The sequence below is a fragment of the Serinus canaria genome, chromosome 1 (assembly GCF_022539315.1).
Source record: "Serinus canaria isolate serCan28SL12 chromosome 1, serCan2020, whole genome shotgun sequence".
Lineage (NCBI taxonomy): Eukaryota > Metazoa > Chordata > Aves > Passeriformes > Fringillidae > Serinus > Serinus canaria.
Genome location: NC_066313.1, coordinates 60,688,727 through 60,716,434, shown reverse-complemented (window position 1 = coordinate 60,716,434; position 27,708 = coordinate 60,688,727).

The window sequence follows — 27,708 nt, the reverse complement described above, 5'->3', positions numbered from 1 at the left end:
TGTATTATGTACCTCAAACACCCAACGTGCTCTGAAATACTTTTATGGTGATGGAATCAAAAGCTTCTCTGGGTAATCTGTCCCAGTGTCTCCCCATGCTTATCATAATTAATTTTTTTTTGGGTGCAGTCCAAATCTACCCTCTTTCATTTTTAAACCTTTGCCTCTTGTTCTGTCACACAGACCCTGGTTAAATGTCCCTATACAGTTTTCCTACAGGCCCCTTTAGGAACTGGAAAGCTGCTATAAGATCTTCCTGGAGCCTTTTCTTCTCCAGACCAAACAACCCCACCACTCATCTTGTTTTCTCATGAGAGGTGCTTCAGTCCTCTGATCATTTACATGGCCCTTCTCTGAAGGGAGAAAATCACCTCCCTCAACCTTCTAGCATGCTTCTTCTGACGCAGCCCAGGACACAGGAGGCTTCTGTGCTGCAGGCACACATGTAGAGCTCTTCATCCACCAGTATCCCCAGGTGCTTCTCCTCAGGGTTGTTTTAAATCCATTCATGTCTCAGTCTGGATTGATATTGAGGATTTCACTGCAGAACTTTTCATTTGGCCTTTTTGAACTCCAAAAGTTTTGCACAGGCTTACTTCTCAAGCCAGTCAAGGTCCCTCTGGATGGCATCACTTGCCTCCAGCGTGCTGACTGCACCACACAACTTGGTGATGTCAGCACCCTTGCTGAGGAGCAAGACACTCTGTGTCACTGATGAATATGTTAAACATTACTTGTGCTGCTGCAGAGTCTTATAGGAAACCTCTCATTGCTGGTTTCCACTTGTACATTGAGCCATTGACTCCTTGGATGCAAAATCCAGCCTATTCCATATTCATCTATTAGTTTATCCATCAAATCTACATGCCTCTGATTTAGAGGCAGGTTTATTGGGGAAAGCCCTATCAAAGGATCTTTGTCAGTCCCAGTAAATGATATCTGCAGGTATTTCCACTGATGCAGTCACTCTATTCATTGTAGAAATGTATTAGGTAAAATTTACTCCTGAAGAAACCATTTTGACTGTCTCTGATCACTTCCCTGTCTTCCCTTGACATACTCCATTATCTTACTGGGCACTTAGGCGAGTCTGACTGGATGATACTTCCCAGAAGCCTCCTTATTACCCTTTTTGAAGATGAGTATTAATAGCCCCTTTTTACCAGTCACTTTGGACTTCTATGTGAAAATCTCATTGACACTGGAATGCATATCAACCAAAAGTTAGTTTAGGATTTGCTTATATTGAGGGGTGAATCTAAATATAATTCATGTTCAAGCTGAGCACTTGGACTTCTTGAATTAGAGCTTCCCTAGCTGAGCACTTGGACTTCTTGAATGAGAGCTTCTTTCACCAGCTTATCCTGAGCAGGACAAGAGAGGAAGGGTTCTGTGTCTACCATATACATTTTATATTTGAATCCTCGGGAACTGAAGAATTTGCCTGTTACTGAAAAATCTGCCTAAGAATACTGCTTGCCTTCTGAGGCCTTTACCTTGCTGTTTGAGGTCTTGTTCTGCTCTACTGTAATTTAGAGTCAAAAAAGGTAACTTAAATCACAGGTGTTATAAGACAGTGCAGATAAAGAACTTTGATACAGATGGCCTAGATTTCAGCATAAGTGTACATAAAAGAAGTGTCTTGAAACTCAGTATTCTTCACAAACCTTGTACAGCAGTGTACACTCAGTACTTCTGGGAGCACTAAGGTGCTTCACAAAGAAAATCTAAAATGGTAATAAAGATCTAGAGTCATTCAAAATAAAATGTTAAGGACAGATCTTCATTTTAATCTTCAACACTTTGTTGCTCAAATTTCAGATTCAGCATGTCATGTCTCTGAAGTGAAAAGTAGTTTTTGAAACAGAAATGCTAACACTTAGAAAGAAGAGACATTACTCTTTTAGAAACAGTCTTCCCAACCCTTCAAGACCAGTTTATTGGCAAAACACAGTGTGACCCCAATTTTTATCTTATCTTGACAGTTTTCTCTCATTTCTATTTTTTCAAGAACATAGCATCTGCCCTTCTCCACAGTACTTTAGCTTAGGATGGATCAGGTCTACTGAAAAATCTGCTAACTGCGTGTATCTACAAGAAATAACAGATGATCAGGAAAATGAACAAATAAGAAAAATCCCACATTCAGGTTTTACTTTTCCAGGAAGAAAAAAATCCTAATTACAGATTTTCCATGCATAGGACAAACAAATATATAGTTCCAGCCTTGAAACCTGAAGTGTATTTGTATTTTATTCAGTGATTGTGCAATGCAGAATGCATGGACTTAGACTGAAGTCTCTGCCCTTCAGATAAATAGCTTCTTTACCTTTCTGTTTTTCCAATGCTGAATGACTTTTGTTTCATTTTATTTGTCCCCATGGCAAGGCTTCAAGAAGAGAGATAAAGAACAGCCATAAATGGTTACCAACGTAACCTGAAATGTAGTTGTTAAGACATGTTATTGTGAGGTTGAAAATGGAATTTTAAACTTTTCAGATAGCAGCCTTATATCCGGGGTGAATGAACTAAACACTAGAACCCATCATTCTTATCTTAAAAGGACCATGAAGACTGTATTTAAGATAGCACTTGGAGCTGTTAGGGCCAGTTGACTGGAGCTACAACCTCAAGATGAGTCAATATAGAAAGTGACACTTCTTGCTTTACAGTTGTGGGGAATTCCTGTTCACCATATCACTTGCTGAAATCTCAGAATGCTGAGCTGTTGGGTTTACTTCTTACCAGACATAATATAAGAAACCCATACACCTCTCACAGAGCTCTATGACCCATTTGGAGGGGTAAGCATTAAAAAGTTACATGCTTGCAATCTCAGCATGTGGGACCTCTCATCTTCTAGTAGGCCTAGTCCAAAGTCATTTACTTCCTCTGAGCAAGAAGGATTTTGCTTATACTTTTGTGCTTTTGTCTTTTGTCTGCCTAATCATAAGCAAATTTTTCTTTGATCCAGGCACCTCATGTTCAGTATGGTAAGGATAATTACCCTGCAATTATTTCAGGTAGGCAGAGACTAACAACCCTAATTATAATCGTAGAACCAGTTGGCAGAAATAGAAGATGAAGCCATTCAAGAGGGAGAGGAAAAATATCTTTCTGGGGCAAGCTGTTAGATTAGAGGTGCTATACAGTCTATGACATGCAGACACCTTGATGTTTATTTTCCTGTTGTTTTCTTCTTGTATTTTCTATAAGGTATGCTTGGAGTAAAGCCCTTCAATAGAAGTATGGAATATATATTTCTGAAAAGATAAGAACCAGAAGAATGAAGAACTGCCCCCCCATTAGGTACAGCCCAGGATGATGAATATCTAAGGAAACTCAAGGTGCACAATTAATAAAGAGACCTAAGTCACTGGCAGTGGGTAACATACTTGAATAAAGCAGAGGAATTTGCTGAGGGGTCTTGCTTAAGTTGTTCTGAATAAGTCAGTCAGACTGCCCTCTGATCCAGCAAGGCTGAGCAGTGAAGGGTCCCCAGTCTGGCTGGGCACAAGAGTCTTTTCTTTCCTGGGGTAAGAATAGACAAACAAAACAGTAAGTAATAAATTTCCTTTCTTTCATGTACAGATGGACCTCTCAGTGGAAAAAAATTCAAAGACACACTTAAAGATTTATGATCAATGGCCTGATGCCCAAGTGGAGACCAGTGAGGCATTCTCAGGGGTTTTATTGGAACTAATTGTGTTTTATATAATTCTCAGTGACATGAACAGTGGGATCAAGTGCACCCTCAGCAAGTTTGCTGGCAATACCAAGGTATGCTGGAGGGAAGGGATTCCACCCAAGGGAACCTTGACAGGTTTGAGAGGTGGACCCATGGGAACCCCATGAAGTTCGACAAAGCCAAGTGCAATGTCCTACACCTGCATCAGAAGAATCTCCCATATCAATAAAAATTGAGAGTGGAATGGACTGAGAGAAACCCTGGGGAGAAGCGTTTGGGGATACTGGTGGATGAAGAGTTGGACATGAGACAGGAATGAGTGCCTGCAGCCCAGAAAGCCAGCTGTGTCCTGGGCTGCATTGAAATACAGGTGGCATTTAGGTCAAGGAAGGTGATCCATCCCCTGTACTCTGCTCAGGGAGACACCAGCTGTAGTCCTGCACCCAACGTTGGATCCTCCAACATGGAGGACATAGACCTCTTGGATTGCATCCAGAGGAGGGCCATGGAAATAAACAGAGGGCTGGAACACCTCTCTTGTGAAGGCAGTCTGAGAGAGCTGGGGCTGTTTAGCTTGTAGAAAAGAAGGCTTAAGGGAGAAGGGAGACCTTATAGGAGCTTTCCAGTTCCTAAAGGGACCTAGAGGAAGGGACATTTTACCAGGGCATTTTTGCTAGGACAAGGGGGAAAGGCTTTTACCTAAAGGAGAGCAGGTTTATATCAGTTGTAAGGAAGAAGTTCTTTACTTTGAGGATGGCTAAACAATGGACCAGGTTGCCAGAGAAGTTGTGCATGTCCCATCCCTGGAGAAGTGTTCAAGGCCATGTTGGATGAGATTTTGACCAAATTGGTCCAATGGAAGTTGTCCCTGCCCATGGCAGGAGAGGGGAAGTAGGTGATCTTAAATGTGCCTTCCAAACAAAATGTTCTGTAAATTACCTATTAAGTTTCCTAAGGAAATAAAAAAAAAAAAAAAAAACAAAAAAGCACCTCTTTTTTTCAAACTAACTGGATCCACTGCTCTGTAAAGTGCAGGAAATTGTAAGGCAGAGAAATTATTTCAATTTTCTAAACTTTTCTCAATTTTTAAGATTTTATAGCAATTTTATTTTTTTATGAATGCACAGGTAGTATGTACTCTGGCATTATTGGAATGCATAGACCAATTTATCAGTACTGTTGAGAAAGAGCCTGTATCATAATATCATTTTTTAATCCTCTTCATTTGGGTGAATGCAATTGTCTTTTAACCTAGACTTCAAATTTATTTTTGATGTAACCCTGGAATAAAATATGCCTGCCATTAATATATATATATATATATTGAGTGAATATTCACATCAAATAAAATACAAAATAATGATACAATACTGATATGATATTAAGCACCTAGTCTTTTACTTTCTTATTGCCAGCCTGTTTTTGTCAAACTTAATTACCAAGTCAATGCTACTACTCCACAGGAGTTGAAGCAGTGTCACAAACAGGCTTGTGAAAGGACACACATCTCATCAGGTAGAAAATAGTAAGGATTTGGGTATGTTTAATGTTCCACAGGATCAGAACCAGAGCCTCTGAATTTATAGAAAATATGTATATTCAAACCTCATGTTCTGCTTCTTCAGGTTGTTGTTTGCTTCTTTTTTTTAAGAAACAGAAAGTAATTGAAATTCATTTTAAATTGGAGCTGAAGGTGATGGTCAATTACTGTGTCCAGATAAGGCTCACACCCAAAACATATAGCATATTTTCACTTCTGCATTCTGGTCTAGAGTCATCCCTGACTAAGAACCGGGATGAAAGTACTTTTAACATTTCCTGTTTAAGAACTCCCATCAGAAAGAACATAGAATTATTATTTTTGGGATATATTTGAAGGACATAATAGCCAATCTTTGCCTAGAGAACAGACAGTAGAAAATTTGAATCTGTATATTCTTAAGCACTGAACCTAAACTCTCCAAGTGTTCTAATCCTGCTTCAAGGACAGGTGTTAGACTAGGTGATCTCCAGAGGTGTCTTCCAACCTCAAAGATTCTGTGAAAATATAGTATTCTGACATCAGATTTTACCTTAGTTACACATTAAACAACCTCTCTAAATAGTTTCAGTAATTCTGCTCAACTCTTATTTGGAAGTGGACAGCTATTTATGAGGAACAGGATGACCTTCCAATATTTTATTTTTTGTAAAATTAAATTTTGCAGATGGTTTGCTTTTCAATACTATTTTTTCCAACAGTGAAATCTAACTCAGAGTACCCTTCTCAATTACTAGACTTCATTCCACATGAAGCTCACTAATTCTTTATGGAGTGCAACACCATCACCTCTCAATCATATTGTTGTAACTAAAGTCTAAAAAATGAACAGGAAAACTCAGACTGTAAAGATTTTTTTATGTTAAAACCAAAAATGGCTGCATGTCTCACCCACCAAAACTATACTTTCAATATTTTTTTTTAAGCTTTGTGCCATAACCTAAATGGTTACATGAAGTTTTACTTTCATAGAACATTTTAAAAATATTGTTTAGGGAAAATAGTGGAATATGGTGTATAAGAAAATCCCACATGTAACCTGTGTGCATTCTGATGGCCTGTTCTTGTAAAGTGTACAGCAGAAGATGTTAGGATATGTAATGGATTAGTACTTTCAGTTTTCTGCACATAATAAAAACTTGTTTAATGTGGCATGACAGCTGAGCTTGCTTGCAAGTATATTTTGAAGAATAAGATATACTCTGTGCTCTTTTTTCCCTTCATTTTGAATTGCTCCCAAATTCAAGTTCTCTTCAGGAATGAGAACTAATTACTATGCTGGTATTTTTTCAGTTTCCTGAGCATCTGTCTGGTTCTCTTAAAATATCCCAAAGGTATTTACCACTTCCAGACTTTGCATCATTTCCTCAATTCCTGGCAGGACTTTCTTTAAGACTTTTAGCCCCTAAACACTACTTGGTAATGTTTCATGAGTTTTTCATTCAGTCTTTGGCATGTGAAGACCTTAATTATATCCCTATGAACTTCTGGCATAGGTCCAGATGCTGAGAAAAGAAACAGCAAGCTCACCTAAGCAACACCTCTAATTGAGAAGCAGCAGTATGAAAAGAGGCAACTAGCTTTTGTCTGGTAACTCTCTTAGGAAATTGTAGTGAGGCAAATTCTGCTTGCAGTTATGATATCGCCACCCTAGTAAGAAATGAGTTTGATCTAAAAATGGTTGGATCAGAAAGAGTTTGTTTACAGCCTCATCAGCTGATGAAAAATATGACAGAGTCATAGGTAAATATGATGACCTTAAAACATTGTCTGATAATTCATACATTTTTCTCATGTATCTAAAAAAATGAATTTAACCTGGGTATTGTGTGAATGCACAGAAAAAAGGAAATGAGCTTGAGATACCAGGGTTTATAATTAAAACTATGTTAGTTGTGTGCATGCAGTCTTGTTCAGCCTTAATTCATATCAACATCAGCAAAAAATGGAAGACAAAGAAGATGTAAAAACATGGTTCCCTTCTTGGCTCTGTGACACTTTGAAGGGAGAAAATCTGAAGATTTTTAAGTGGCATGGACTACAATAATTTTGTTTTTGTGACTTTATGTAGGTCCACCTGCTGTGTATCTCCTTGGGCCACAGGAAGACAACCTGCGTCTCTGTGATCATCATAGGCTGTAAGGGAATCTAAGCTCCCAGCCCTGGAGCCCCTCCTCTTCCTGGTTTTCACTCACCTGGGTGTCTGCAGGGCTTTTTTTCTCATGTTTTCTCACTTTTCTGCAACAGCTTTTGTGCAGTGGTTTTTTTACACCTTCTTAGATAAATTATCACAGGCATGCTAGCAATGTCATTGATGGGCTCAGCTTTGCTCAGTAGTGCCTCCTTAAAGCTGCCTGGAGCTGCTCTGTCTGCCATGGAGGGAAGCTTCTGGTACCTTCTGCTAGAAACAACCTCTGCAGCCCACCCGCTACCAAAACCTTGGCAAGCCAATCCTATATAGGATATTTGAAATTTCTCTCAGAAACAGAGAATCTTTACTGATAAGAGCTATAATCTGAATTGTCCTGATAATAAACTGATGCAAGAATCAGTTTCCATATCATTATTTTTCATCTCCAGGTCTACCTTTAGCTCAATAGGAAGCACTAGAAATACAGAGGTAGGTATCACAACCCTATACTGGGACTTCTCATTTCTCACAAACATTAGTCTGGGAAAATTTAAATTTCAGTTTATTTTGAAAACCTGAAAAGGTTATTTTGAAAAGATATAATTTTTACTGCAACATCCAAACACCATCACAACAGTTTTGCTGCCAAACTGCCATGGAGAAAGCTACAGCTGTTATCTCTAACAGTAATTATATGAATATTACATATTATGCATTTCCACATAATTTTATGAAAATTGACCTAGATAAAAATCACATAGGATTTGGTGTACAGCTATTCTAAGCATCTTTTCAGACTAAATAAACTATTTGTGAAAGCAGACATTAAATCCAGCCCCACATCTATCCCCCCACAAATGGATAATTTATACAATTTTATTCAATAAATACAGCATATTTGTAAAAAATTATTTCTTATAAAAAAAGTAAAATCTCCACTGGCAATGAGAATTTTTTTTCTTCTTGGGAAACTTCTACACACACTCAGATGATCTCATAGCAATGAACAAATTAGGAAAAAAGTGAGGCTCACCACTGTTGAAGGCAGCATTCAGTATGACTTCCTACATCTCTTTCATGTTAGTAACAGCTGTGTGAATGCCATGTAGAACTAGAAATTTTCCTAAAGCTGAATATTAATATTAACCTGTTATCACACATAAATACATAAAATAATACCAACTCTACTAACTTTTAGTACTACAATTAGACTGAAAATGTTCCTGAAGATGATATAACAAATAATCACCTCAACATTTTTGTCTATTAAACATATTCTAAAATTCTGTAATTTCTTAAGCTTTTAATTGTGCCAGTCTATCAGCAGTTGGATTAGACTATTGATGCTTTAATATATGTAAAAGAAAGATGTTTCTACCTGAGTTATTATTTTAAGCCTCATCAAAATCAATGAGGAGGTAAAAAAAAATGTCTTTTTGGGCATATATGACTTATTTGAATCCTCTACCTTAGAATAAACTTTAAATAAATAAATAAATTTTAAAGCAGGCTGGAATCATATCTGGGACATGGAATACCTATTTCAACAGATTCTACTAGGGCATTAATCCATCATTAATTTAGTAAGCAAAATAACTAAGTGTTTGTTTGATGTGGAAAGACCTTTATCCCAAAGACATTCCATATTAATAATCTCCTGCCTTGTTCCCATTAGAATTCATGATCTCAAGTGGAGTTGGAGAGATTTGGATATCTGAGGTCAGCATAAAATGAAGCCAGAAAACTCCAGAAAGTATCCTAGCTTTTAGAAATCTTTAGGAAAAGCTGTAAGTGTTTTCAAAATAGAAATTAAAATTAGGTGACTAAGACTTTGTAAAAAGGTACCTCTCTATACTCTGATTAACACTGTGCAGTCTCATCAGGTTAAACTCTTCACTCTGGTAAGCCATTGACTGCCACATATTTTAGTTGAAAGAACAATGATTTACGTGCTGATGTAGGCAAAGCAAAGCATTTGTGACCTAAGGGCTCTAAACAGATATCACAAGAGCTGGTATTAGCTTATACAGGAGAGCTACTTAAGTCCTGACACACATTTATCTCAGAAGATACAAGCAGAGAAACAAAATAAGGCCCTCCTAATCAGATTTTTAGGACGGAAATATGTTTATAGATGAACTTCATTTGCAACCTGATTCTACTATTGACATATTAAAGCTGTATTTCCTCCACAATAAGAAATTTACTGGTCAAAAAGATAAGGTCAGCTTTGGAGAGGCTTTGAAGGATGTGAAGATGTGTATACTATCTATTTTTCTGAAACTGCTTTATATTGTTATTATATTCTTCTGAGCAAAAATTAGACTTCTTATCTATGAATGCACAACCAAACAATTAGGGTAGAATCATTCTTATGCTTTTCCTCTCTCCATTATGCTTCTTTGCCTAGTCAAAACTTAATTATTCATGCAAATAGAAAGAATGAATATTTTCCAACACATAATTATAGCTGTTTTCACTGCAAAAATTTCCAAGATCATTTTTGATGTGCATTGCAAAAAAAGAAACAAAACAGTCCAGATTTATGCTAAGTGCACTTCTTTAAATATTCAGATGAACATTCATAGAGATTGCTTTGCAAGGGATTCTCTAGAGAAGCTGATTTCAAAGCACATTGAGCTCAATAGAAAAAAAAAGCAGCTATTTGGATCAGGCCCTACATTCCCTATTTTTTCATAATGCATTGTTCTGCTTACCACAAAAAAAAGTCACAGGGCAGAACAAGCTAGGAACCCTGCAGTCTGTTCACTGACAGGATTTATATGAACAGATGCTACCAGCAAGGAGAAGCTACAAGAGGAATTAGGACAGGTTAACATCTAATGCTCTGGAACAATATAACAAGCCAAGGAAGATTTTATTTAATTCTACTCTTCTTCTATTTGACTGAAATATGCAGTGAAGTGTCAAAGGAGTCCTAAAAAAGATTGTGTTTAATTGCATGAATATGCACCTATACTTGGAAAAGTGTCACACTCATTTTCCTCAGCTGTCCATTCTAAAAGCACATGACAGCATGCTCTTAAAATCTCAGGTTGAGAAGTGTTTGAGTTATGAGCTCAGACTATTAGCTGAAATCATCTGGTTTAAGCATTCAAAGCATGAATTAGAGTACTTCCAAAAAAATTAAAAAAATTAAAAATGTGGGGATGTCTGGCATTCACAAAAGATTTCCCTGCTTTTCTGTCCCATCCTGAATTGTTAAGGTGAAGACTAAATTGTAGAGCCGTTTTTCTTAGCCTCTCTGGGATTTAGCCAAAGTGCACATATTGATTTTTCATTGTTCTCCCACCCAAAATAATTGCTTATAAAGATTTTTTCTTTGTTTTTTTTTGACAAATAACATCTATATATGGTCACAATATCATGTTTTCTTTCATGAACATAAAAAAACCCCTTTTTCTACCAAATTTATGCTAAAACAATTTTTGAAAAAATAAGTGTGCGTTGCAGTAAAGACATGCAAATGTTAATGCACCATTCTTTCTGGAAGATGTGCTATTCCTGTGACACCTCTGGGAAGATTTATTCCAGTCTTGGAAAAAAAAGTGAGTTTACTTTCTTGTGCCTATTAGTTAAGTTTTATGTGGTCACTTCAGTATTTCTCTCTAGTTATTTCTTCCTTTTCTCCTGGAAATTTCACTGCAAGTTAAAGAAGGGGAGGTGATTGAGAGATGGGTCTGAAAGAAAAGTTACAAATAAATCTTTGCTTTCTTGTGACTGAAAAAGGACTAAAAACCTTCCACATTTGGTGAAGATAATAGGTTTCTCACTTCATTCTTGAATTATTTCCCATTTCCTGCTGGGACAGGATGTTAAATCTCATATTTTAAGCTGTCAAGACCTTTTTTTAAAAATCATAATTGAAATGTGCTCTTAATTTGCTCTCATCTACTACTGTCTCAGAAGCTTATATTGGACAGCTTGCAGTGTCTATTTATTTTTCATAAAGAGATGTTACGAATATGCTTGTTGAAAGACTGGAGACAAAGGACTGAGATCAGTCACACAATTGAAGTCAGCTGGCAGCAAAGAGACTCTGCAGTGGATGAACTATGACCAGGTAGCTTCTATCTGTGGTGCCTAATAAAGGTAGAGGGGAATCAAGAGTCATCCTTGTCATGTTCCACTTATAATTTGGACAAAAGATTAAAAAAAAATATGGATTCAGGTATAGAAATACAAAATATGCTCATTTTGCTAATCATGTCTTGATCTTCTTTTTAAATTTAGTGTGGCAGTAAAGAGTATTCTATTAGTGACACTGATCATGAACATGTTTCTTGAATAATTTCTTTAGTCAAATTGATATGCCTATAAATCTATAAACTTTCTTTGGATTCAGGTTGCATAATACCCCCAGAAATATCCAGTGGTGTCTCTGAAGCTACTTATAAGGAATTTAAAATTACTATAACATACTCAAAATTTGTTGATCTACATAGCAGTAAAATTCCACTGGAAAAGTGCTCCTTGCAACACAAATCCTTTTCCCGATTTTTAATATTATAAACTTGTAGTCATTACAAAACTCATGTATTGCCTTCCTGGAAACAAGCTCAGTGATACAACAGTTTAACACAAACCAATGTGTTTTTTCCATTGTTTTTCATTAAAAACAAATATAAAGGAAAATTAATACATATGTATTAATGTATGGGGAGAGCAACAAATATTTCATGTAGTAGGGTTAAATGAAAAAAGCTTCTCCAGTTTACTTCTGACAATATTGGGCTACTTTCTACAAGAAAGTAGCCCAATATTTTCTAAAAAACTGTAGGTTGTCTTTTTATGGCACTCATTTGTGATTCCTATTTAATAAAGCACAGTATTAACTTTCCCATGAGCAGAATCACTGAGAAAAACATGCCTCATGGCCTACAGTAAGTACAGCAAAAATCTTTTCACAGTAATTTTTATGTTTCTAGTTGTTTTGTCATACTTATGATTTGTATAATTTTATATTTTTTTATACTTCTTTAACTAATAGAGGTACACATAGCACCATCTAGAGATATAAAAGCAAATTTTTTAGATGAATCACTATCAGACAAGCAGCATACAAGATGAATTCACAATTTTTTAACTACTACTCATACTGTATTTTCATATGACAAGCTGAAAGAAAATCACACCTTCCTAGAAAGGCAAACACTTCTCTAATGTGGATTCCCTGCAGGACTTTTCCAGAAATACACTGACTGAGAAGCTCCTGACTATAATTTGTGTTCTATGGCAAATTACTAAGATAATGAGTAGATTATGCAGTATTTAATGACATTCTTAAAAGCCCCTCATGCTGAGTAGAAATATTAAATATCTCTTAAATAATATGTAGAATAAACACAGAAAATCAGACTGGCAATAATTATTATGTTGTGTTGTTCCACTTAAGAAAGCAATCACTTAAAGTCTGCTCTAAGGTCTGTGAATATGCAGCCAGGCACAAAGAAAAAAGACAATGTGGCTGAAGGCAAGCCAACTTGCACTACAAGCAATATTCAGCCGTCTAATTTTTTTCAGTGAAGGAATTAATCACTTGCACCTTTAAAAAACATGTCTAAATCTACTATACAATAACAGCAATTTTGGCTCTTGAAGAAAACTATTTGCTTTATTTTTTACTAAAGCTAGTAAATGCAAATGCTAAAGATGAGAAAAGAGTTTTTCAAGACATTATCTCTGTGAAAGAATGAGGACAAACCAACACACAGTCACTTTCTTTTCATCCCTTATACTGCTAATTTTCTTATGTGAAGAGTTAATTCAGCCAGGATATTTCAGAATAATCCTTCAAATGAAAGAAAACTAAAACCTCTTATAAAAAACCCCCAAAACCCCTACAATGTTATATATATAAAATTATCACATTTTACCTTTAGGCTAAGGTGATATTTTAAATCCTACTGCTGTGACAAGATGCTTCAAGCTGTGTTAAAACAAAAAGCAAATGCAGAATGAATTTATTTTTAATATCATATTACAATAGTCTCCAAGTCCTTTTATACCAGTATACAAACAAAAGTAAATGTAATTAAATTATTGCCATTATACGACTGTAAAATGAGCACACTGGAAGACTCTAGAGTATTTACAGGGAGAAAACCCATATTGAAATTTCAATTATAATAAAACTATTAAAATTATTCAATATATTGTAAGAATACTGATAAGAGTTAATGACAGTATTTCTCTAAGACTACAGCTATCTCCTGTAACCAAGTGATAATAAAAGAAATTTGCCAGAAGAGCTGAGAAGTGATAGCTGAAGTATATATGAAGGTCAGATACAGATTACTAATGCTTTAAAATTTATTACTTCAAGACTCTCCTTCTTGTGAAATATGATGGTCTTAGTAATATGTTATTGATAGAGAATCACACAGCACCGGACTGGTAATTGGAGAGGAGCAGTGCTTTGGAAGGAAAGTTGTTATCATCCTTACTTCATTACTTGCAATGTTTTGTCAGGTTATATACTTGAAAGTAATTTACTTTCCAATATTTTCACCTTTGACCCTAATTTCATGAGATTACTTGGATTCTCATGGATAGCTTTCAGTCATTAGTAGGATCATGGAACTGATTTAGAAAAGATTGGGAATCAGTAAAGGCAAAAATTTATTTATCTAGAACTAGATATTCTGATTTTGGTTCAAGTAGTTTGGGACATACCTGTAAAGGGAAAAAATTACTAAAATTGATGTAAAAACCAGCAACATAATCTAGTTTAGGATATTGGTTACTCACATAGGCTTTTACTCTAGGAGAAAAACAACTCCAAAGAGCAATTTGGGTACTCTTTTAAACTGGGTAGGATAAATAATCTTCTAGAAGAGTCAGTTCCTCTGTCTGTAACATTTTCCCTGCTCTCCTCTCTATCAAGGAGTGCAGATCAGCTCTTTATATTGCACACCTTGACTGCAGTCAAGGCAATCGTGCTTATTATCAGACTCGTGATTTTTCATCACCTTGTTTTTCATGAAGGCACTGAAACATGAAGTTGTACTAAGTTAGCCTCCCCTGGATTTAATGAATATTATCTGTTGTTTTCATTAGGAAAAAATACAGAATCCTGAAGAGTGGAGGTTTGCAACAAAAGTACCTTGAGATTAAAAAAAAAAAAAGGTACTATATTAAGTATGTATTTTTCTTTAAAATTAGTAAGCTAAAAGCAATAAGGTATTAGCTTTCCAAAATAGCAAATGCAAGCATGGCAAAAACATCTCTAGCTTTTTTTTTTTAAAGTGAATTTAAAATAGATGGAAAAAAATTGAAATAGTATTAATAATTTTTATAAAAAATGCAAGTTAAAGATCACTGAAATATGGAGTGTATGATTTTTGAGCTCTGTAAGTGGATCACATGCAGTAAATACTAGAAAATCTAATGAAAAGGTGCAAAAAAGTGTTTTTCCTAATAATCTGTCTTATGATTTTCAGCAATCAAATACAAGAAAGAATATAAATAAACGTTACTCTTTGACCTCCCTTTGGAGTGTGGAAGTGTTGTGTACAGAACATATCAGTATGCAGCTACAGCAGGCCTCATTAGTTAGCCATCTGCCATGGTGGATAGATGCTAAAATGTTGTTATTGCAAGGTTCATTGAGCAGTAAAATTATAATATTTTAAAAAAATGTATTTTAAGTAAAAATCCCTTGAAAGAAAACAGCTGCTGAATGATGACTGAGGCTGTGATCCCATTAAAATAAAGGACATCAAACAAATAGAATAAATTTTAAAACAGTATATCAGCCTTAGTTCCTTCATCCTGAAAGAATAAATGAGAGAACATTTTCAATATGGTCATATGTATTCCACAAAGCAATATTTAAATGGCACATGAAATACTTCGTTTTATACTAGTTTTTTCATTTCCAGCATGTCTTCAGTGGCTCTTCCCACTGAAGAGTATTTCAGAGTAATATGTAGTTCCCTAGAGCTTTTTTGTCAAAATAAAATGTAACCATGATAAAAATTCTTTTAAATATCTGAATGTTATAGAGTTAACATAGCTGCTTTTAATAGTTTTTTCATAAACTGTATTTTTAGTAAACTGCTCTCACCAAATTATAAAGATCACGTAATAAACTTTAAATAAAAATACACTTTCTGGACTGTCTCCTTCTGTATCTTTACAGAAGAGTAAAAAGGTTACTTTTCCTTAAAAAAAAAAAAAATAGTATTCAAATCTCTGCTGGACTCCTTTCTTCTTCTTGTAGTTTCTATGCACTCTTTTCTACTATGTTATCATAGAATCACAGGGTCACAGAATGCCTCCCCTGAGTTGGAAGGGATCTGCAAGGATTGAGTCCAGCTCCTGGCCCTGCACAGAATACCTTAAGAATCACACCATGTGTTGGAGAGGATTGTGCAAATGCTTGAGCTCCCTCCATCAGGCTTGGTGCAGTGACCACATCAGGGAACAAGTAATAATTTCTGCAATGAAGACAAATTATAGTCTTACATTGTCAGCAATGGCTAGGCCAGCCACACCACTCCCCCCCCACACTTAAATGCCATTCAGAGTCTAGGAACAGCAGGTTTTTCTTCGTAACAAAGCTGAATGAAAGCTGCTGCTGGTCTTGTGGGGCAAGTTGCTTCCCCATTGCTGGACATTGCTGCTAGCCACGTTTCGCTGCTCTGACAACTATTCCCCACTCCTTTCTCCTCCACAAACTCATGTTAGCATTCTCCACAGTGACATAATTGGTTTGCTAGGCATTTCTCACAGGTTGCTGTTACTAGGAGCTTTAGTAGGCTGTCATGCTGTACTGCCTGCTCTGACCGACATCTCCAATATCGTTGAGAGCCCCTCTTAATCTGTGGAAAGGGCATCATTTGCAATATTAGGATTTCTTGAACCAACACAGATGAATTGATTTGTAATGGCTCAAACAGGTTCAGAAATGAGTCTGAAAGCTGAAATGGAAACTGTTGAATATTACAGTATTCTATTAGGACTTTGAAAGTTGAGAATATAATTATAGGCAAGTTTTACAAAAATATAGTACCATTTATTCACCTTCATAGAACAAAATACATCCAATTGCTCTACAGAGAAGGGGGTCCTAAAAAAAAAAAAGGAAAGAAGAATATTGTTATTGACTTCAGTTAGACTAGTTCTTATCACCAGTCTTACATATTAGCTAAAAAGATTAATGCATTTCTATAGACACTCATCACTGAACAGGATGGGTTTAGGGGTTCTAACAGAACTCAGTACTAAGAAGAAAATTGAACATGAGTATGATGTGACCTGTGAATTGATCTATTCATGATTTTCCAGATACTTTATTTCATTTTTATCATCTGGAAATGGATGAAATAGTAGGTTTTTATGGTGACTTATATGGAAACTACTAACTATAGTTTTGTGTGACATAATTGTAATTTATTAGCTAGGTAATTTACCAGTCAATACAATCTTACCAGCTTAGATCTTATGAGTTACTGTGACAATATGTCATTATTTACACCAGAAGTAGTGACTTGATGTACTTACACACACTGTAACTGTTTATGGATAAGAGCATAAAATCTTTTAAAAGTATAATAAATAACAAGAATTGTCAAAGTGTAACTCATACTTTTAATGCAGCAGTACCTTAGAAATTTAACTATTTAAGTTAGAAAGTGTGTGGAACATAAAACTGAAATTAAATACACAAGAAGCTAAAATATGCAATATCTTAATTAAAAATAGTAATATCCTAAAGTGCAAGCCTGATTATAATTACAGAGTCACCATAATGCCACCATAGCACTCAAAGAAAATAAAGTTGTATCCTAAATGTTATAATGTGATACAGACTAAGAACAGAAATGTTTTGACAATTATTTAATGTACAATTTTGGTACTTTCTAAAAGAAGTACAACACTGTTGTTTTAGACACTTAAAAAATCTGAACAAATACAGAATGAATTATGGTAACTGTCTTAAAAAGCTTACTTTGTAATTTAAAATTAATATTTAAGAAGCATGTTCAAGAGATGAAAGACTGAGAAGGAAAAATGACAGATCCAAAGCAGAGCAACAGCTTGATTGACTGTCTATAGTGCCATGAATTTCCATTAGGTTTGGAATAGAAGTAAACTATGATAAAAGTATGGTAACTGCTGGGTCCATCTGTACCTTTTTCATTATCATCTCTTCTCAAATATTTTTCAAGGTAAAGTAATTCTGTCATCATGCTGAAGTTTTGTTGCCTGGAGAATCTGTCCATAGTGGGCTGGCATTGCTCAGGGGGAGTAAGAGCAAACAAGGTTAAAGCAGTATTTAGCAAATCTGATCCAGCTTGTAAGTAGCTGGAATCCAAGCAAGGCAATCAGTGCAGCTTTGTAAAAAATGTATGTTCCTGAGGGCAGCGTGGATCTACGTCGTGGCTTCCTATATTGGTGCTGATCACTTGCCACAGTCAGAGGTTCACAGAGGAGCAGCCTCAATTTTCACAGTGTGAAAGAATTCAGCCCTACTCCTAAGATACAAGATGTAAACATATGTGTACATAAAAAGTACATCCTCAAACTGCTACTCAAGGACAATGAGTTTTTAAAAAAGTTGTGTGTCCATCCTCTTTGCAATCCATCATATTTGCACTAATACTGATTGAAGCTTGACAAAATATTACACTTGACTACAGCAAACACAAACTATAGTATGAACTCTCCAAAAGTTACAAAAGCATGGAGAAGAAAAAATATATATAGCAATACTTGAACAAACCTATATTCTCCATAAAGTTGTTTTGTCATTAATGATGAAAAAGTAACAAGACATGTAACACCTACATAAAAAACATTTTCTTACAACATGCTCAGTTTAGTTTCTCCGTAAATGTCCACAGGTGTTTTAAAATTAGATTTTCCTATTCCCTTTTTAAACCTTTACACCTGCTTTGACATCTTTCTGCTTACCTGGAAGAAGCATTTCAGATGAATATAGCTGATCTATTTTTTCAAGCTTGCAAAGGTAGAGAGCCTCTGTAATTTTATAAATTATGTCACTTACTGTAAATTACCCCGTAAATTACCTTACCTATTGTAAGGTAAATATTCTTTTGTAGGGTGCCAGGCAATTGCAAGAAGAAAGGGAGAAGGAATGAGTTGGAAGCTTCTTAATTGCAAACTACCAAGAAATATTTTATCTTTGAATGAACGGAAAGTATGCAATAGTAACAAGGCAAAGTTTGAAAGGAAAGGTCATGTCTTTCATTAGTCTATGCAACATAGTTTCCAACAGCTAGGCTTCCCAATCTGCTAGCTATTCCAAGTCTGATAAGAAGTCCACAGTCTTTAAACTAAATACTGGGGGAAAAAGTTAACCTGTATATTATTATTGTCTTTTTGATTCATGGAGCTATATGAAACCTTCCTTTTATGCCTCAGCAGTTTTTAATTTTGCTCTTTCAATTTCCTAAATTGTATTTAATATCACTATGCTCCATGTTGTTTACTGCACATATTTCCCCTGTTAACTATTCAGGTTTGTAATTTGTTGTTATTTTTAATATTTGGCTTATGGCAACCTTGGAAAAGTCATGGCACTTACTGAGATTCTGTTACTGTCAGTAAAGGGTTGTTTCTGTCATTAACACTTCTGAAATTTAGAAGTGACATTGAAATGCTTGGTGTTGTGTTTCTCTTGCATATTTTAATTGAGGTATATTACATATTATATCATCTATATAAATTTGTATCTGTTTCATGTCCCCATGATATTCGTTAGTAAAATCTAATTTATGAGAATTATATCCCAAGGATAGCACCAGGTGAGTATAGTAATTTAAATCCAGAATTAGAGACTTCTGTCAGAGCCAGTCCAATTCATGAGCTGAGTCTGTTGCAAAATGCTATGGTATTACTAGGCCATATTCCTAAACTTTTAGATTCCAGAAATCATTTTTGTTCTGAATGTGTCCAGTGTTCCCATTTTATATTTCTCTTCTTTTTCTTTCCTTCTTTTTTTTTTTTTTTTATTTACATGATTTGGGGAAGGAGGTATGTTTATCAAGGAAAATACAGTTTTTGTAAAAGACAAAAAAACTAGTCTTTTAGCTGTGTTTTCCATTAAACAATACATGTGCCACAAGAGATTAATACAAAGAGTTCCCAGAATTAAATTCAGATTTTGATCTGAATATAAAGAAGAGGAATAGATAAAGGAAATCTTTGTTTCTGACATCTTTTTATCAAAGTAACCCTTTGAGTCCTGGTGGACTAAGATAATTTTTTTTTTATCAATGTTGATCCCTAAAAAATTGAATTTACAGGCAAGTAACACAACCTGAATTAACCAAAGTGAGATGTAAGGTGCACAAAGAAAAAAAAAATCAGACACCTCTGCCCACTTGTTTTAATGGTGGCCACTGTAGAGTCATAAATTGTGGAATCACAGCTAAGTTAACTTACAGAATCCCATTGCAGCAGAAAATAAATACATCTGTATTCTTTCTCACTAAAACATGTGAAAAGGAAATAAGAAGATACTCAAACTGAGAAAATGCCACCAAGCAAGGTATTTCAAATTAGAGGTAGCACACTACCTCTAATTAGGAAATATACTATAACAGTCAACTACCAGTGGTGCATATGTATTTTGTAATACTCTCAATGGCATAGACAAACACAATAAAAACATATTTTACAGAGGAAGTGAGATGTAAAAAAGCATGTTCAACTCTACATAGCAGGTATCCAAGAAAAGCAGTAAGTTGCCAGACTAAAGACAAAATAAATTCAGGGCAATGTCAGTAGGCAGAACTTACACTTAGTGAAGGGTATCAGGACCAGAAAGAAGCCCTACTTTTTGGGAATGGGACAAGATCACAAAAAACCCAAGGACCACCCAAAAAGAGAATTGGACAAGAAACATGGCAAGCTTGTTTTATTTCCCACTTCTTGTGTCATAGAGCTTTGATGCCTGATCACATGGATTTGTGACACTAAGAATCCCCATGGACCAGAGACATTACAGCTTACTATACAGCTACAGAGAAGTGAGATGTTAGTGAATAATTTTAGTGACTTTTTGTACTCTGCAGTGTTACACTTTTGCAACTGTATGTCACATGTAACCTATTCAAATAGTTATGTTCTTGAGTTATCATAAGAGGCAGACATAAAAAATGCTTGCATAACTTATGAATCTGGTGAATCAGAGTTGGAAACGACAGATATTCATTTCACAAAGACTCAGGATCCCTTTTTTACAATACACAAAGAAAGATTCAATCTACAAACAGATCAAAGGTCATATTTAGCAGTAGTGCTTATTAGAAAGAGGCCTGTAAAGTGATTTTTTAAAAATGTTTTGCTCATTGACACTTTACTCTTCTTGTGTCAATTAAGGGAAGCTAAGCTGGGTCACTGTTTAAAGTTATAGCTATTCACTATCAAAGAATGAACTATTTTGAAGAAAAGCTGAAAAGCCTACTTAGGGATGAAGTTCAACACTTTCTCTTTTCTGAATAGAAAAGACAAAAGCTTTAAAAGCTAAATAAATATTTAAATCAGCTAAATATTCAGAGAAAGGCAACCTCTTCAGTCATTATTTTAACCAAATATCACATTCAAATAAGTATACCTCCATCTTTTTTACTTTTCATGTGAGCTGAGGCATTTGACCTGTTAATACTTCTTTTTCAGTTTTAACCTCTATTTTTGTTCTTGTTTTTGTTAGCTTGGAAAGTCCCTGAATTATTGTTATATACACTCAGACATTTTAAAATTTGAAGCTTTATCATTTTAATCTTGTTTTAGTGCTGCTTAGCTATATTGAATTGTGTCTTAGGCATCCCCTTTATGACATAACCATGAGGTTTTTGCCTCTCCTAAAACTTTGTGGTTTGTAGCAGACTGAATGATTCATAGATACTAGAGTCTTCACATCTTTCAATTCAGACTTTTTGTCATAATTGCTCCAAATCCATGTCAAAGGCAGTACCTTTGTTACATTCATTCCACTGCCTTTTTCCCCCAGCTTCATGAAATTCTCTGAAACAATACTTAGCTATTAGTAGTAAGTAGTTTAAGGACATTCAGTATTTTCTTCTATAATACTTGAAATTTTTCTATATGTCACTTGGTTATGAATATTCCACAAATTCAACAAATGGAAAAAAAAAAAAAAGAATCTGTCTGGAGGTAGAAGTTCTACAACATGCAGAGATGCATGAATTTTTTTCCAACTGCAACATTGTATTGCAAGGGCAAACAAAGTCAGGATTAGAAGGTATAAAAAAATAATGTGGGTGAGTAAGCTTCCGTAGTAATATACTTTGTGATAGATAAAGAAACAAAAACAATTATTTAGATACTTTAGAGAAAAAGGGAAGATAAAAGGAAAGGTAAAGGCTCTAATTATCAGAAAGGAAATACACTGGAGGGGATAAAAACCAGAATTTGTAAGTACTTGCTCTGCTTCAGTTCACTCAAAAGGACTCTAGTGTAAAATGATTAATTATGCTGGGAGTAGATGAACAACATAAGAGAACAGACATCAACACTGTTAAAGAGCAAATGAGAAAATACCTGGACCAAATTAATGTTTTGAATCTGTAGGGTCAGATTAAATCCATCAGAGAGCGCTAGAGGAATTAGCCAATGAACTTTCATAGCCAATGGCAAGTGGTTTTAGAAAACTCCAGGGAGATTCTAGAACTGCAGATTAGTAACTTCACATGAATTATAGGAAAAAATATCAGCTAAACACAGATGCAACATGAATAAAAGTAATTCTTATAAGTGCTGGAATGATGTTTCAGGCACAGAGCAAAACAAATGTTAGAGTTTAAAATGAGCTTATAAAATAAGCAGAAGAAAATTCCTTAGTATGATTTCTCCTGCCTAATAAACTTATTTTCTAGAAATGTATACACAATCTAGGTTGCTTTTCCCTGCTTTTTTTCTGACTCAGCTCTTTATAGATTAGCACTTTACACTCATCAGCTTTTGCCTAATCTTTGTTGATCATTACTATAAAATCCATCATAAAGTAATAGAAGCAATGCAAAAAAACCACCAAAAGACTTACATGGGTTGAACATGCATGAACAGATAGATGAAAATCAGGTTCCATTTTTTTTTCTCAATAGTATTAGAGATTTTAGAAGATGTGAGCATTGAAGTAGTATTGTGTATTTGAATTACTGAATCACTGAGAACAAAAGCTGTAGAGAATTTTCAGCTTTTAGTAGCATGCACTGTGAAAGCCAAACTGTAGTTTTTTCTGGCCAACAAGATCCAAACTCTCTAATACCTGAAAATGAAAAATTTGATTTTGTCACTGCTCATGCATCTTATGTAAGTCAATCACAAGGTGGCTACTAGACTAAATATTATTGATTAGAATTTGGAGAATTTGCAGGGACTTTATATTTTAAACAGTTTATTTATTGGTATATAGATTTTAAACATACATGAGACATTTGCTTGGAGGGCATCTATGAAGGGCATAGACAGAGACTGTATTCTCTGTCAGAGAATAAAGTATGTCAGAGAAAGAAGAATGAAAGAGCAGGTAGCAGTATTTTGATGCAAATAAGAAGGTTGGAAGATTACCTATCAAAAAAAGTGTTGCACTGGGTATTTAGGACTGATAATAGAGAGCAGATGGATTTTGAAAAAGGAGCAGACGGATTTTTCATTGACATGAGAGGAGAGCTGTCAAAGTACCAGCTGTGGTTGAGAAGGAAGGACAACCAATTAGTAGTCTGTGCCCTTTTTGGGTACATGTCAAGTTCTGCTATCCTTTATTTACAGAGGCTCAATTCCTTGACAATCCACAGAGGAAGGCAGTCTAAAAGAATTTAGGGTATTCTATATCTAGTACAGTAATAAAGCGGTTTTCTTGCCCACATAGGTGGAGACAAATAGAGAGTGAATGGTGAGCTGAACTATATGAACCTATGCTGTATATTTCCCACAAGACATAGATAATTAAGCTGAAGTTTAATTAAGCTACATTCTTCATATCTTGCTTTTCTTTCTGAATTTACAGGGTGTGCATGTTTTCTAGCAGACCATGAAACAGAATACTGCCTGGCAGTTTTCTAACAAACCACACACACTGTGTCCTTATTGTCTGGAAACTACTACATGAATTGTCAATATGTTAGAACCATCATCATTAAGGCTGCAAATTATTTCAGTGTGATAACTCCCCACACAATATAGTTCAGGACAATAGACACTGGTTTTCTTGGAAAGGTGGTGCTTATGAGTGGAAAAGTTGAACGGAATAACAAGGAATGTGAAGTGGAATAGAATTATATCACATTTTCGCCTTTCTAGAGCCAATTATATAGTTCAGTGAAGCAAAGATTAAATAACTAAGAATCTATTGAGGAAAATAGTAGTGCAGAAAGGTGGAAACTAAAGTTTCATGTAAAGGCCAAACACTACTATAAGTATGAGCCAAAGTCCTTTCAAAATTCTTTATTCCTTCAATGCGGGTCTACTATAAGAATAAGATACAGTGCTACAATTGTAAAAGTACTTCTAAGACCATTTTGAGCAGGACATGAAGCACATACCTGAAGAGTATTTTAGTTCAGATAATGAGTGCATTTTTCGAGCAAATCTGACAGAAGGCTCCCTGTGTAAAATACCTGTATTAGCAAATAGTGTGGGACACCAGGAATCAGTATGCAAAGCAGAGTGGTTGCACCTGAGAACCTAATGCCAAAACCAAAACTATTTTGGAAGTTTTAAATTGAAGGTTGCTGAAGGTCATGGAGGTTTTTAAATTAGATCCAGTCTTGCCCTTTGGAGTGAAAGTGTGTTAGCAGTGCACTTTCAATATAAAGGAAGCAGGCTGTCATTTCTGATAATGAAAACTGTTGCTATGATGATAATCAAAGCTCAGTAAATGGACAGCTGTTTCAAAAGTGCATTGCTGGCTCAAATTAAAAACATTATGGTCATGTACTTTTAGTGCACTTCAGTCTGCAACATTGGGCAGTGTCAGAGCACATGACATGAATTTGTTTTCAATTAAACTGAACTGAAGGTGTACAGCAGCCCACTGCATGTACTCCAGCTGCAAATAGGTAATCAATCCATAGTACAAAAATGAAACAATATCCAGAGCAATATCCAAAGCAATATCCAAAAGTAAAGACAAAGTACCCAAAGTAAAAAACAAATCAAAACACAGAAAAGCCTAGACTTATGACTATATCATGAATATCGCACCTTGCCCCTAATGTCTTACTTTGCTGAGATCCTGTATAATTATTCCTCAGCCCTTCCTGGAGTAAGGATGTTTTCTCAAACTATAAACAATATTTGTAAAACACACAAAGATATTTCAAAATAATATCCTACCATAAGAACCAGATTAGAGCAATCCTCAAACCATGTAATAAAACCATTTTTTTCTAATTACATCATGTTTTCAGTGTGACAGGGAACAGGATGATTTAAGGTTCAGGAAAACAGCACAGACTACTTTGTCTTTATTGATAAATAGAGGTGCACTAGGGACAGCTCCCTGGCTCAGAAGCAGGTGACACTGGCTTGTGCAGAAATCACTTACAAGTAGGCTCCTTTCTGACATGTTGCCTTCTCCACAGGCATTCGGAGTCAAGATAAAATACAAGCCAGATGACACTACAGAAGAATTGATGACTGTGATCACTGTATAGTTTTACTTTAAGGAAGAGATGTTGGGAATTAATTCCAAAATCTAAATTCCCAGCTTCAGCCTCTTTTGATTGTAGCCTAACTATAGTGATTTTTCTTTCCCATTATTAGTAAAAGGCGTTGAGCTTTGTACTAACATAGTGGTGCAAATTCTTCTCTGGACTTGTTTGTCTTTTGTTGATTTTACCTTGCTTTAATAATTCCTTAGGCATGAGGTCACTGTTGTCTATTTGTTCTACATTAAAATCTGCAAATGCCATCTATATTGAAGGCCTGACAAACTGAAATAAACTTTTAACAGCAAACAACAGCCCTTTCTGTCAACTAAGTTTGGGAAACACTGTTGTACTGGTTGCAATTTTTATCTGTGAGAACATGAGAAGGAAAACGTGTGTGATATGAAAACATCTCCCTGAAAAAGAGAAGGTGTTATTCTTTCTTAATGAAAAAGGAGGAAGAAGTGCCAGACACCACAGGGCAGATGAAACTACTTCTCAAACTCTTTTGTAATTCTGGATTGGACATGATTCTTACTCATATCCTGTTTAATGGAAAGTCTGGCCACACTAAAAAAAGTACATGTAGAAATTATCATAAGCAATGAATGACTAGGGACTTTACCTTTTATGAGTAGAAAAAAATACCTTTTTTGTCAAAAGAAGGAAGGAATATGATTTTATGTGGTTTAAAGGAAAATACATATATGAATAAATTTTAAAGCAATACATGTTAAATGCACTTGGTTGTGATTTTTAAATTAATATCAAAACAGAGATATTTTTCTGGTATGTGACCCAACAGCAGCTTCAGGTATGGAAACTCAGACAATGTTATCTCTAGGAAGAGGTGCATAAAATAAAAGTAATTAAAATAAAATAATTAAAATAAAAGCTCCATATCTTTTCAGACCTGCAGTTCTAAAAAGTCTAGGTTAATGTTGGCTTATGCCTACAACGCATGTAAGTATGTAACTTAAAACAGGATATATAACTTTAATCAAATTTTTTCTCAAAGCTTCTCATCAGGATTGGAGAATGGGTAAGAAGCACAGGTAGAGATTTGAACAGGCCTAAATACTGTGAATGGTTATATCTTAGAGAAATCTCTGATCATTGCATGCTGTTATTGATTCTGTCCTGAGTCTTACAGATACCCTCATTCATCACACCAATGAAAATTTTAAGACTTAATGTAAGGTTCCACTTCAGAGGAACAAATTCAGTAACTACAGCATCTGGAATGCAGCTAAGCACCAGGATGCAAGACTAGATTCAATCAGCAGGTATTCTAAACAGCTTAAAAACCCCATTGACTGGTGAATGTTGAAATTGAAAAGGGAATTTATCTAGCTAGGGATGAAACTGGAATATTTATTTACTTTGATGATGAACTAATGAAACAGTTTGTACAGTTCTTTGGAAAACTCGTTCTGTTTTTTGTTCTCATTATTTTCCTTTGTGTATCTGGTGTATCTGGATATCTGGGCATCATTTTATTCCTTTGTGATTGTCATGACTGAAACAGAGTAATTTTGAACTTCTTATAGCTGTGCATGGTTGAAATGCCTTTTTAAGTTGTCTTGTTGTTGTTGTTTCTTTTAGAATCTTTTTAATTTGTTTATGTTGCTACATCTGACATGTATAACTGGTCTATGCTTTTGCATGTCTTTGCATTGCATTCTGATAACTACACTGCTACCAGATAAACCAGGAGGTTTCAGCATAATGAAAGCCCTACTCCCTTCATCTCTACAGATTTAAGGATGTAAATTGTTAAAATTTAAAGCAATTTGTTTGTATAAGAACAATTTTTCCTACCTAATATAATACTATATAGGCTCAATTTTTGACTGTAATAAAATTAAAGAAAAATGCTTGTGGCTCTTGTTTCTGATGCACAATATTTTTCACACATACCTGACTTCTCCCAAAAGAACTTTTTTAGGTTGCATGCCTGCACATGCTAAAAAGGAGCACAAGGACACAGGGGAAGGTGGAGAAATCCCAAGAACTGCATGAGGAAAAGAATGCTCAGGAGAACCTTAGCCCTGGTGTCCAGGGGTAACTCTCATGTCCTGAGCCAAAAGGAATGGTTCCCCCATCATTTTACAGAATGAGTGGGAGCCACTAACTTGGGGATTTGGGACACCTGTAGGGACAGAACATTTGAGGAATATGCTACAATTATTATGAGGTGTTTACAGAAAGACAAAAAAGGAAGGGAAAGGGAGGAATCTCCTTGGCTTAGGGAAGAACAAACATGGGAAAAGAGAGGACCAAAGGTATAAAAGGGGGTGACTGAAGCAAGCAGATTGCTGATCAGTACACGTGTCTGGCAACACTCCATGCCTGAGCAGCAGTATGTTCTAACAAGTCATCTGTCTAGTTATTTTCCTGGTCAAAAGCCTCTCTCATTTGTGTGCACAAGTATGTAAGGAGCACCTGGAGTCAGACCTATGGCCAAAGGCTTGAGTGTCGTTGGTGCCATCACCTGAAATGAGTGTAGGTGCCCAGGCAAGTGTGTGGACACTGGCAAAGATCAAGCTGGGCTAGCTAGGAAGTAGCTGGGAAGGCCTGGGAGCCAGGGGAAGTTGTTTGTTTGTTTTTGTCTTTTTTTCAAGGCTGATACTACAGATGAGGCTGTGTATGGTGTCTGTGAGTGTGTGCTCAGCCTTGCAAC